This window comes from Pan troglodytes, chromosome 19 (assembly GCF_028858775.2).
Source record: "Pan troglodytes isolate AG18354 chromosome 19, NHGRI_mPanTro3-v2.0_pri, whole genome shotgun sequence".
NCBI classification, from domain to species: domain Eukaryota; kingdom Metazoa; phylum Chordata; class Mammalia; order Primates; family Hominidae; genus Pan; species Pan troglodytes.
The window spans coordinates 53,246,072-53,258,831 of NC_072417.2; the positions used below are offsets into that span (position 1 = coordinate 53,246,072).

The following is a 12,760-nucleotide window of genomic DNA, read 5'->3' on the forward strand; positions in this document are numbered from 1 at the left end:
ACTGTGAATGCACTTTACAAAACAGAAAGGAACACAAGGGACTTTGGAACCAAGTTGAAAATTAAATATGTTCATGTGCACATAACAAAAGAGTGATCGTAAATAAACTGTGTCAACACTGTACTATGAAGGTGAAACTTTCTTTTTAGGATTAGCTAAACCTTGTATAACTTGTAAAAAAATGCAACCACATATGTTGATGTACTAAACCCAGTGTTTCTTTTGGCTTATATACCAAAAACAGGAATTCCTTCCTGTAATGAAGAAAAAACACAGGCATCAAGGAGTAACAAAATTAATGTCTTAGAATGTAAAATATAGAAACACCAATTAAGGCTCTTTTTTTTTTTTTTTTTTTTTACATAATACATGTGAAAACTGCATCAGAATTTACAAAAAATCTACAGCGTAATTTGTTCTGGCAATAACCAGTCACATTCCGCTGGAGGTAACTTTAGTAACGTCAAGCAAAAGTCTTAAAATTATGACAGGTGGCATTCATTTAAAATACTCTCAAGAGCTCTTAGAAATCAAGAACACAGGAGCTGCGGCGGTGGCGGTGCAGGAGGCCGGGCAGGGGTGCGGAGGGACCGACGGACGCACGGGCGGGCGGCCGGGAGCCATGGAGCGCAGCCCTGGGGCCCGGGGGCGCGGGCCGGGGTGGGCTTCCCACGGCACGACATGGAGACCTGTGGTTGCGAGGCTCCCTGGGGCTCGGCTTGGACCGCGATGGGGCTGGGCCCTGGCCTCCTAACGGGGCTGCTGTCTGGGGCGGTAGCTGGGGGGGCGCTCTCCCCCCTGCCCGCGACTCGGAGCACCCCCACCCCTCCCCTGCCGGGCCAGGCCGGGCGGCGTTGTTGGCGGGGACCCCGGTGGAGGCCCGGCCCAGGCGGCGCCCGCCATGAACGGGCTGTCGCTGAGTGAGCTCTGCTGCCTCTTCTGCTGCCCGCCCTGCCCCGGCCGCATCGCTGCCAAGCTCGCCTTCCTGCCGCCGGAGGCCACCTACTCCCTGGTGCCTGAGCCCGAGCCGGGGCCTGGTGGGGCCGGGACCGCCCCCTTGGGGACCCTGCGGGCCTCCTCGGGCGCACCCGGGCGCAGGAAGCTGCACCTGACGGAGCGTGCCGACTTCCAGTACAGCCAGCGCGAGCTGGACACCATCGAGGTCTTCCCCACCAAGAGCGCCCGCGGCAACCGCGTCTCCTGCATGTATGTTCTCTGCGTGCCTGGTGCCAGCTTCTACATTGGCCTGGGCTCCCGCCTCCACTGCAACATCTTCTCCTACGACTACTCCGGCTACGATGCCAGCTCGGGCAGGCCTTCCGAGAGGAACCTCTATGCCGACATCGACGCCGCCTGGCAGGCCCTGCGCACCAGGTGAGGGCGACCCTGGGGGCAGCTCAGCCTGGGCACACCCAAGAGGGGACCAGGCCGGGGGCCGGGGGGCGGGCTTCCCTGGGAGGAAGGTGGGCGGCCCTGCAGGAGGGGAGCAGTGGATGCACAGGGCCAGAGAGCCGGACAGGCGAGCTTGGGTGTGCAGGTGCCGCCTCCACATGGCTGAGGTGTGGCCAGGCCGTCCTCCCACACCCTGGCCTGTGGAGCCAGGCTCCCTGGGAACCCCTGGCCTGAGGATGGGAAGGGGCTGAGCTTGTCACAGGGGCGTGGATGCCACCCGGCGGGAGGGAGTGGGTGGTGGTCTGGGGGTCTGTGCACGTGTGGCTGGGAGCCCATCGGCCGAGGCAGCACTTGGGGCCAAGTGAGGCGAGGCTGCTGCATCCAGGTCCGGAGGCCTCGCCCATGAGGCCCTGTGGCTGCGGAGCTTGGCCATCCTGGGGCAGGGCCTACAGGGTAAGGTGCAGACTCGCAGCACACATCCGAGGTCTGGGCCAGCCTCGATTCCAGATCCAGCCCTCCTAGTCATCCACGTCCCCAGCCCTGCGCTTGCCTGGGCCCTTCACCGGTGTTTGAGCACCGCCCGGGCCAGTGCTGCTTTGGACGAGGAGACCCAGGTGGGCCTCTGGTGGCTTTTCCTGCTCGCCATCCACTGGGGCTGTCTCGTCCTGGCCCTGCCCAGCCCACTGGTCTGACCTGCTCCCGCAGGGACCAGGCACAGCTCTGAGAAGTCAGAGGCCCTAGGGAGGTGGGGTCATCGTTGCCTTGGTGATATGCAGGCAGTCCCTGCTGTGGGCCTGGGAGCTGGTCCCCTGGCACCACCCTGGCTCTGGGGGCCTCCCAGCAGTGTGGGACGCTGACACCAATCACCACTTCATGCGACTTCCTTGGCCCCTCCTGTCTCTACTGCCTGGGCCACTGGCAGAGTCACACCCGCCATGGCCACCTCTGAGCTCTGTCTGCTCGGCCATCTGTCCTGCTGCCACTTTGTCCTGCAGGAACCTAGGCCCAGAGCTGTGAGGGGGAGGCCAGAGCGTGCCCAGGGCCTCCACTGGGGATGTGTCCTGTTCGTTTGAGTGGTGACATCCAGGTGGCAGCTGGGGGCTCCTGCCTGTAGCAGGTGACAGGGCTGGGCTGGCTCAGCACACTACTGACCATGGCTACCAGGGAGCAGGCCAGGGAGGCTGAGGCAGAGCTGGGGCCACAGGCACAAGCCAGGCAGCATCCTTTGGGGCATGGGTGAGTGGTGAGCTGTGGAGTGCTGCCAGGAGACTGGGATTCCAGGCCAGGGACGGGGACAGCCCTGCTGGTGGAGTCCGAATGCCAGGCAGAGGGGACGCACACCTGCCCATGCTCCTGCCTTGCAAGAGGGCATCTGCCTGGGATCAGAGCCTAGAGCCTGTGGGAGGAGAGGTGTGGGGTCCCGGCATGGGCAGGGTGGCAGGTGGGTCCCGCGTGGTTGGGACTGGGCACGAGGAGGCCTTGTAACTGGTGCTGGATCAGGGGCCACACACCAATGACCTGGGGGTGGGGGTGGCCCTGGGTGGGAGCTGGTGGTGCTGAGGTGGCCGAGGACTTGTCCACTCCCAAGGGAAGGTGCTGGTGGGAGGGGGTGCCACCTCCGCAGCCACCACCCTCGATGCTGACCTGGGTTGCACTGGCATCTCATTGGGCGTGGGGACTCCGAGAGTCCAAAATTGGGTGGAGACATATGGGGACACAGCTGCCTGAATTCCTCATGGCCAAGGGGGTGGGCAAGGGCTGCAGGGAGGAAGAGTGTCCGCTGTCCTGGCCAGTGCACCAGGAAGGGCTTTCTAACCCGGGCAGGAAGGCGTGAAGCATTCAGGATGTGGGGGCCACACAGTTCCCAGTGTGCACCTAGGGGTGACCAGGAGGAGGAGAGGCGCCAGGGCCTCCCCTACCCCCGCCCCAGGGGCACTCCGTAGGCGGGATCCCTGCAGATCCTAGCTAGGAAACGCCAGTGAACGGCAGCGCAGGGAACGGGGCGGGACCGCTGGCTTCGCCCACCGCCGCGGTGTTGGGGGCTGGGGGTGGCCCTCGGGACTGGTGTGGAGCCTGGGCCTGACCCACTGACTTGGCTGAGTGGGGAGACTGGAGGGTCGCATCCGGAGCTGGGCCCGGGGACGCCCGCTGGTGGGAAGGGTGCGCGCGCGTCGGAGGCCGCGGCTGACCCTGCTCCGGTGCCGCCAGGTACTGCATCAGCCCGGACAGCATCATCCTGTAAGGGCAGAGCATCGGCACGGTGCCCACCGTGGACCTGGCCTCGCGCTACGAGTGTGCCGCGGTGGTGCTGCACTCGCCGCTCACCTCGGGCATGCGCGTCGCCTTCCCTGACACCAAGAAGACCTACTGCTTCTACGCCTTCCCTAAGTGAGCGGCCCGGGCGGGGACGGGGGCGGGGCGGGGCCCGGGCCGGGCGCGAAGTCTCACCCGCTCCACGCCCCTCCCGCAGCATCGAGAAGGTGTCCAAGATCACGTCGCCCGTGCTCATCATCCACGGCACGGAGGACGAGGTGATCGACTTCTCGCACGGGCTGGCGCTCTACGAGCGCTGCCCCCAGGCGGTGGAGCCGCTGTGGGTGGAGGGCGCCGGGCACAACGACATCGAGCTCTACAGCCAGTACCTGGAGCGCCTGCGTCGCTTCATCTCCCAGGAGCTGCCCAGCCAGCGCGCCTAGCGGCGGCCCCAACCGGCCGGACCTCAGCAATAAGGCGGCCCCCGGACCTCACCCCGCGCCGGCCCCCCAGGGGCTGCATGTGGACCCCCCGGGCGGCCCAGGGGACCCCGCCCCGACCCAGGGGCTCTGGACGATGTACAGGCAACAGAGCTACCCACTCCTTTCTTTTTGGAAGCAAGAAGAAAATACGTGAAAACGGAAATTAAAGATTTAAAATTAAAAAAAAAAAAAGAAATCAAGAACACAATATCTGGACCCTTGATTTGAATCCACAATCAGTGTCTTTCTAACTGGGAAATTTTGGACAAAGTTTTAAACTTTCCTGAACATAAAATGCCTAGCTAGCAATAACTTTAGAAAATACTAGGAGTTTGTAAAGTTACAAGAATCAAATGAGTTAATAAATGTAATGTAAAGTAATAACTGGCACAAAATAATTATAACAATTCATTATTATTTTTTAATATCTAAATTCTCTAGCTTATAGTTATTTTGAACAGATAAGTATATACAATTAAAATTTCTAAAATGTGTTTTTGATTACTTATCATGTAGAAAAATATAGTTTTCCAGATGAAAATATAGTATCTAATGTAGAAGTCACAAATAATATTTATTAAACTGGAATGATATCATTTTAAATTATTTTGGAGCTCATTAAAGTAAGTCTGCACTGGCCAACTTTTTATTTATTAATTAAATTTTTGCCTAGCACAGTTAATCTCCTTTTCTAAGACTTAATTCCCAAATCTATAGTCTTTCTTTTCCCATTTGGAGATGAGTGGGAGTACTATTCCTTTCTTGCCCATCCGTTTCTCTATTTTCACTATAATAACCAATATGCCCTTGCCTAAGCATATGCCCCCAGTTAAAAATACAGATTCACTGTACTGTTTCACCAAATTTAACCTGTTATTTCTGGAAATAGGGTGTTTAAAAATGGGTTTGTTATTTCTTAATACATGCCAAATGCCATCAGTATATCGTGGTCCAGATGTATTCTAAATACCAATTGAAAAACATTCTTAAAGCTAAGAACACACAACATACTTCACAGAGTGAACAACTGTGAGAAGCCTGGGGATTGTAGGCATTCTTGGAAAACTATTATTTTTTTTTGCATGTGTGTTACAAGCATTTGCATAGGTTATATGTTTTATAGCTCTAGTTATAAAAATAATTACATTCCCTCACATCTGTACAAAATAGCAAGAATACACATCTACAGAAGTTTAAAGTATTTACTTTTTTTAGTTAACGTTTCAGAACCTTAAAGAGAGCAAATCATAATATCCATTGATTATAATGTCACATTTTAGTTATTACATTATTACATTTACTGATTATAACTTTTAGAATTTTAGGAGGAAAACAATAATTTTGAGTGTGAAATTTGAATATTTGCACCCTAAAAATTTCCAATTCTGTTATCAATAATTTAGTAGAATGTTTCTTAGAGAAATAAGACAATTAAAAACATGAAGTACTAGGTTTTCAAGTATATTGCAAAGCCATAAATAATATATAATCAGTGGTACAATAATTAATATATTTTTTCAATTATATTAAGTTGTAAGAATTCAATGCTCCTAAAATTTTTAAATAATACTATATAAAATCAACTCAAATGATATCAGCTCAAATTCATGTATACATCTTTGCAGCTAAAGTCTTTTAAAATTAAAAATAATTTAAAATTTTGTCATACATTTATGAACCCATTTTAAAGAACATAACATGTCATACAAATGTTAATTTAATACATAATGCATTAGTAAAAACTGTTCTGTATACATATGTTTATGTTAGAAAACTATTTTTAAACAGCAATTAGATTCTATTGATTCATCAAATTACTAAATCACAACATTGCTAAACTCAATTTTTACTCTCCTAAACATATTGGAATCTATGAGAATATACAGTAGAGATAATAATTTGAATAGAATTTAACTTATATGTTTTAGCAAAGAAATAAAAACTGGAATATTATGGGTTTCTAACATGCCTATTTGTTAGTTGTCCTTTTAAAAATTTCTTTATAGAAGCATTTTGAGTGAAGCCCACAGATTATTTAATAACTTATTAGTTATTCAAAAAAGTCTGTCCTTGTTGGCAATGTGGAAAACACCATAGAGCAGGGGTCCCCCACCCCAGGAGCTGCAGACCAGTTACCTGCTCATGGCCTGTTAGGAACTGGGCCTCACAGCAGGAGGTGACCTGCGGGACAGGTAACGCTGGGTGGCATTACCACCTGAGCTCCGCCTCCTGTCAGAACTCAGAGCGGCATTAGATTCTCATATGACCAGGAACCCTACTGTTAACTGCGCATGTGAGGAATATAGGTTGCACACTCCTTATGAGAATCTAATAACTAATGCCTGATGATGTAAAGTGGAAGAGTTTCACATACGCCCCATCCCCACAACGCACTCACCCAGCCATCCCTGGTCTGTGAAAAATTTTCTTCCACAAAACTGGTCCCTGGTGCCAAAAAGTTTGGGGAATGCTGTGTTAAGGTGAAAAAGGGTACATGTGGTAATTGTAAAAAAAAAAGTACAATAAATATAGGAAAAAACTCTAACATCATATGTATATGTGGACATATATACTTACATATACATGATTTTCTGATTTGAAGAATGTATAAAAAATGAGAAAATGACATTTAAAACCTTTTTAAGGATCATTCAGTTAAATATACTCTCGCTCTCTCTATATGTATATATAATATATAATATATAGTATATATATTTATTATATACATATATAGTATATATTTTATATATATACTATATAATATATAGTATATAAGTATATATTATATATTTATGTACATATATTATATATATTTCATATAACACATTTATATATGTATATATTATATATAATTATATATTCATATATGTGTATATAATATATAATTATATATTCATATATGTATATATAATATATAATACATATTTTATATATAATTATATATATACATTTTATATAGACAGGGTCTCACTATGTTGCCCAGGCTGGTCTTAAACTCTAGCTCAAGTGATCCAGTCTTGGCCTCCCAAAGTGCTGGGATTACGGGCATAAGCCACTGTGCCTGGCCCATAGTTAAATATCTTAAGTCAAAACTGATCATTCTACTTCCTTTCTCTTCCTCCCTTCATTCTTGAAAGGAATTCAACACTGAAAAAGAGGTGGAGACTTAACTGAGTCATTCACAAATAAGAACTTTAGAAAAGTGAAAAAACATAGTTATATAAATCATTTCCAATGATTTGTTCATCTTTAAAACATAGGCCAATATTTCTACTTTACCCAACTTTACTCAGCTGTAGGATGCAGTCCAGAAACATCTTAGTGTAAGAGTATTTTTTCATAAAATGTAAGATATTTTATTTAAATTGAATGGCTGATCAACCATAAGAATTCCACTGTAAAGTAACCAAAGAAGTACAATTCTTACAAAACAATCATGAAATAGTTTTAAGAATTAAAGAAAAAGTAATCACTTTTCACCAAGAATCAAACTTTTAGTTGGCATAGCATAAAATAATTTCTCACACTGGCAAAAGAAAAACCTCCAGAAACCTGCAGGCAAATGTCCTCTCCCCACTCCCACTCCTAAAGAAAATACGGGCTGAACCGAGGCACCATGATCTCTCCTACCTCTTGGATTTGCTCTCTGTACCACAAAGCTGTCTTCTAGTCTAATCCCACTCATAAAGCTGAGCAAATGGCATACCAAGAAATGGCATACCAAGACAGAGGATCTAACATGTGTTTGACCTTTCTGAAGCATCTCAAGTCCCTGGATTCCACCTCCTGTTCTCCGTATTTTCAAACATGTTCTCGAACATGTGTTTGACCTTTCCGAAGTAACACTAGTCCCTGGATTCCACCTCCTGTTCTATATATTTTGTAATGTTAATGTCCAGTTTCATTGTTAAAATGTGAGTTTCTACACAAGTTCTTTCTTATTTGTACCCAAAGACTTTGAATAGGCTCTGGCACTCCCAGACATGGGATATCAAACACATGCAGGCCTTAAGTAGGTCATAGGACTGGACTTACATACAAGTGGCTGTGGTTTGTGAGACTAGGTTGTAGTGGTTTTTTTGTTGTTGTTGTTCTGTTTTTTCATTTTGTCTAAGGACTTGAAAACCTTCAGGGGAGACATGTGTTAAGATTTGTCTTCTAGTGATCTTCTTTTAAAACACAAATCAATCCTGTTAAGGAATCCATTAAATTACTATTAGTGCGAATGGACTTTTTTAGGTAGCATGGATGAATTCAATGTAAATGCAAATGTAGCATGTGGAAGAAGAGCCATTCTCATTCTATGAACATAGGACAGGGATGAGAATATATATAACCTATAGTTAATGAAAAATATATATTTCTGATTTATGTGAAATCAATTTAAGAGATTACATATATATTCTATAGATATATGATTTTCATCAGAGCACAGAGGATGAAGAAAGAAGAGAAAAGATATGAGTGGTGGCTACTAGATCCTCTTGGGGGATTATTTTTAAAAAGGCAGTTTTTGGCAATAAATGGGCACTAACACCTTCTAATAGATATCCACTGGCTTGCAGAAAAAAAAGTGTCAGAAAATTTATCATTGGAGAAAAGTCAATGTTTCCATTAGTATTAATGTGGCTAAAGATGGCTCAAGGGTAAAATTATTCAAAATACTATGCATCACAATACTGCCATCCTGTGGACTACTCTCTCTCTCACCCTATGGGGAAAGGGTGAATGAATTTCACCCTATGTGAAAGGAAAATGAATTTCTAGAGCAGCAAAACAAAATTCTTTATTTTTTTTACATAGAAATTGATTGTGTTTGCTATCAGTGATGTAATTATTTTACAAAGAAGCCCTTGAACTATGACAGAAATTCTGGATGCTCTGTCACTGTGTCAATCTCAATATATCAATCACAACGCGTGTGATTTGGGGTTAATATGAAGCAAAAACAAACTTCTCTTAGGTTAAGTATATTTTCCGAGATTTAAACTAGTTTCCTAACTTTTTTCCCCAGGTTTCCAAATTCTTAGTGTAACACCAACCAAACATCAAAAGAGATTATTAGAGTTTCAATAAAATAAATAAAATTAAAGAATAAGTTTATAATTCACATTATTCCATTACATGCATTATTAGAGAGGACATTTCATTAAAGCATGCAAGCTGCATTTTTTTAAAATTTCGACATGTAGATAGTTTAAACTAGAAGCCAGCCAACACTTTGATATAGCATAAGACAACTGGGAAATGTCAGTTGACTAAAGTGGTTATTTGAAGAAAATAAGCAAACACAATATTCTTTTTGTCTATTGATATGTGATGCTGTACTGTTATTGGGCAAACTTTTTAATTAACAGAAAACTCTAATGCTTATGATGACAAAAACATGTTCTGTAAAATAGCACTGTGTATGAAAATAGTACAAAAGGGGGAAATTAGAACTCTGACACCACAGTGTCAATGAACATCACACAGATTGAAGATCACAGTAATGAATGACCAACATCTTTAGGCTGGAAAGAGTGGGAAAAATTAAGAATTTCACGGAGATGTTATTTTCAAAAATAGACTCAATAAAATCACCAAACTCACCATTGGGTTCAGAATGTGACCAATCATCTCTTTCACTTTTATGTTACCTTTGTGGAGTTTTATTAATGGAAATGAAGAAATTTACTAGAAAAACATGATTGTAGGCACTGTTAAATTTACTTTCTCTTTGTATAATTTCATGAAAGTGACCTGAACTGCTTTGCAGCATTAGTAGGGAAAAAGATAAATATATGAAATTAAAAGGTGAGAATAAATAAAAAGTTTTTCTCTCTCCAGTGAGAAAGTGATAATCATAATGTTTACTTAAAGCTATCATCTAACCAAATCCATCAGTACACTGATTTTTTTTTAACTTGAGATTTTAATAATGCTGAAGCATTTCCGTCACCTCAGTATTAGTGCTTCCTTGTTTAAATCTCAAAGGGCCACCATCCAAGGCTGCAAATATACAAATAATAAAATTTTGGTATTTAAGAATACCCATCTTCTAATAGGACAGCCATGACAATAATAATGGCATTGATAGAAGAAAACAAGAAAATTTCAAGAAGATAAATACTAGGGAAAGTTTTTAGATTAACATGCAAGTATGATACCCTCCCTCACAAAAATCTTCATTAACACTAAGCCTGTAAATTTCATAGAATACTTCTTGAACTAGGAGAACTGGAATCACTCATCCTGTTAGAATGCAATTAATTGGACCCTCTTGAACCAGTATCTTGTGTGTTAGGAGTTCTAAATCTGTTAAGCGTCTTCAGGCACTAAACAAGATCTGAATACTAACGGGTTCATTTATTTCACTGATTACTGTATGCAGATATGAAATTCCAGGCACTGATTTTTCATTAAACCACTCTCTTAACTTGGCTCTCTCTTTTCACCTGAATCCATATGCTTGCCACGAAAATTGTAATATTGATTTTTAACATTTCCCCACAGTTCAAAAATATTGTTTGCAAAAAATCAAGGGCCTTTTCTAACAATTCATGTAATTCCTGTTATTAGCTAATGTGTAAGAGTAGGGAACAATTAAACATACTGTATACAAAATCTTACCATGCTGAATTGCACCCAAGATATTAGTTCAGTCATCCTTCAAATTACCTCACAACTAAAAAGGATCAGATACTTAAATAAAAACTTCAGGCAAGGTAGGAAAGAAGTCTTTTATCATCCCTGTATATTGCAAAAGTGTTCCATTCTCTCGAAATTCACATTATATTTATTAATGAGCAGCACATGGAAAGAAAGAAAATGAGAGAAAGAGAAAGAGAAGGAAGGAAGGAAAGAAGGAAGGAAGGAAAGAAGGAAGGAAGGAGAGAAGGAAGAGAAGAAAAGATAAAGAAGGAAAGAAGTCAGGATGGTAGGAAAGTGGGAGACAGAAAGAGAGCTAGAGCTAGAGATAAGGATGACAGAGATAAAAGAGAGAAACTCTAATGTCTTTGATATCCCCCAATTTAAAAGAGAAGGATGTGACCCCCCCCCCTCGTTTACATATAATGGAACAAGCCAAGTCTCCATTCACTACATGTGGACAGTAAGAAAACTTTCATGGGGAAAACTTTTGGGGGGAAATGAAGGTGATTTCCGAGCTGCTACTGCAGTTGTATATGACACTGACATTTATTTCCTATAATTCTTGCCCACAGGAAACACATCCTTTAAGAAACTGAATAAAATCAAGTTTGACATTCTCATAATCTGCAAGGCATCAACTTCCCTGAGAAGCTCACATTCCCCCAAGACACACACATATATGTAAGGAGCGAGACATTCAGGCGATGAGCTGTGAAAGGTACTTCCACATTGTGTGGGTGCCAAGGATTTGGTTATTCCTGAACCTGAATCCAAAAAGCGGGGGTGGGGTGTGCGATAACAAATGAGGGTGAGAAGAATGTTTGCATGAAACCAGACACCCTTTTGGAATCTAGGCTGAGAATCAGGATCCCACCCCCTTGCCTACCGCCAGGCTCCAGTAAGCAACCTCTGGCGTCCTCCCCTCTGCTCCTTCCGCAGCAGCAGACATAGGGATCCCGAGTAGCCAGTGAGCTTAGGTCCCGCCGACAGCTCCTGCCAAGCGCTTCTCTCTCGACTAGTTATCAATTGAGAAAAAAAGGATCAGAGACACACAAGGATGGTGATCAAAATCCAGTGTCAGGCACCAGGGTCCCAGAAGGTTCCAGCTCCTCTTCTGCGCCCTTACCCAGCTCTTTTCGCCTGGCAAAGGGTCACCCAGGGAGCCCCCAGCAGCAGATCCTTCCCTTTTATAGCACCAATCTTCGCCGCCACTGCCACACTGCGCGCCCGCTATCCACTCACCGCACACCGAGAAGGCCTGGCGGAGACAGCGCAGGGGGAGGAGGGTGGATTAAAAGGATAGATTTTTGGAAGGGTAAGGGAGAAAAACTGATGTTGTAACCACACACAGGACTGAGAAGAAACCAAAACAAGTTGTAGCTTCAGGAGCGGGGAGGACGCTTTCGCCAGCTCAAAAAAAAAAAAAAAAAAAAAATCATCCCCCACCAAAATCAGGGGGAGGAAGCTTTCTGCTCCTTGAGCGATCACCGAGCGCACCTCGCAATCTCTGATCTTCGAACCCACTGAAAAAGCACAAGGCATGGGGAGTCCTGTTGGTTCACGCCCCGGGTGCGAATACCAAAAGCAACTCCCGCGGGAAAGCCTGCAGGAAACTCGAGACAAAGAGAGGCAAACGCAACGCTGGGAAGAGCCAGGGGTGCTGCCGTCTGCAAAAGCAGAGACGCGTCTCCCTTCGGGCAAAATGACTGCTACAAAGTCTGTTCCCTCCTGCGCAGGGACAGAGACATTTAAAGGCCTGAACGGACGTCAGCACCAGTAGAGCTCGCTGGGTGAGCGCCAGGTCTCCCCGCCCCAAGGATAGCGCGCACAGGGCGATCTGCTGCTCGCGAGGTAGAAAGTGGCTTACTTGGGGAGAAAACAGAGCCGGTGGCGCTGCTGAGTGTCAAACCCTGGAGCCCATCGTCAAGACGTTATACTGGCGGCAGTTCTGCTGTGAGTGCACTTGCCAGAGCTGCGTGGAGAGGTCTGGCCACTCTGTG

General features: G+C 45.2%; 2 pseudogenes across 5 annotated transcripts in view; one reads left to right on the forward strand and one right to left on the reverse strand.

Moving 5' to 3' along the window:
* Window positions 1-12,760, reverse strand: part of CCDC144A (coiled-coil domain containing 144A) — an 86,542-nt pseudogene that overhangs the window by 30,684 nt on the left and 43,098 nt on the right. Inside the window, exons 4-5 of one of the 5 annotated variants that reach the window (XR_002940205.3) lie at window positions 11,887-12,018; window positions 7,010-11,775 (exon numbers count right to left, since the gene is read on the reverse strand). The exons of 2 other annotated variants lie outside the window; for them this stretch is intronic. The product of XR_002940205.3 is annotated as a coiled-coil domain containing 144A, transcript variant X9 (transcript). Of the gene's footprint in view, window positions 1-7,009; window positions 12,019-12,760 lie in introns of those variants that run through there. 2 more of the 5 variants (XR_008540306.2, XR_008540305.2) reach the window with 2 other exon arrangements.
* LOC746771 (alpha/beta hydrolase domain-containing protein 17A-like) lies at window positions 516-4,530 on the forward strand (annotated as a pseudogene).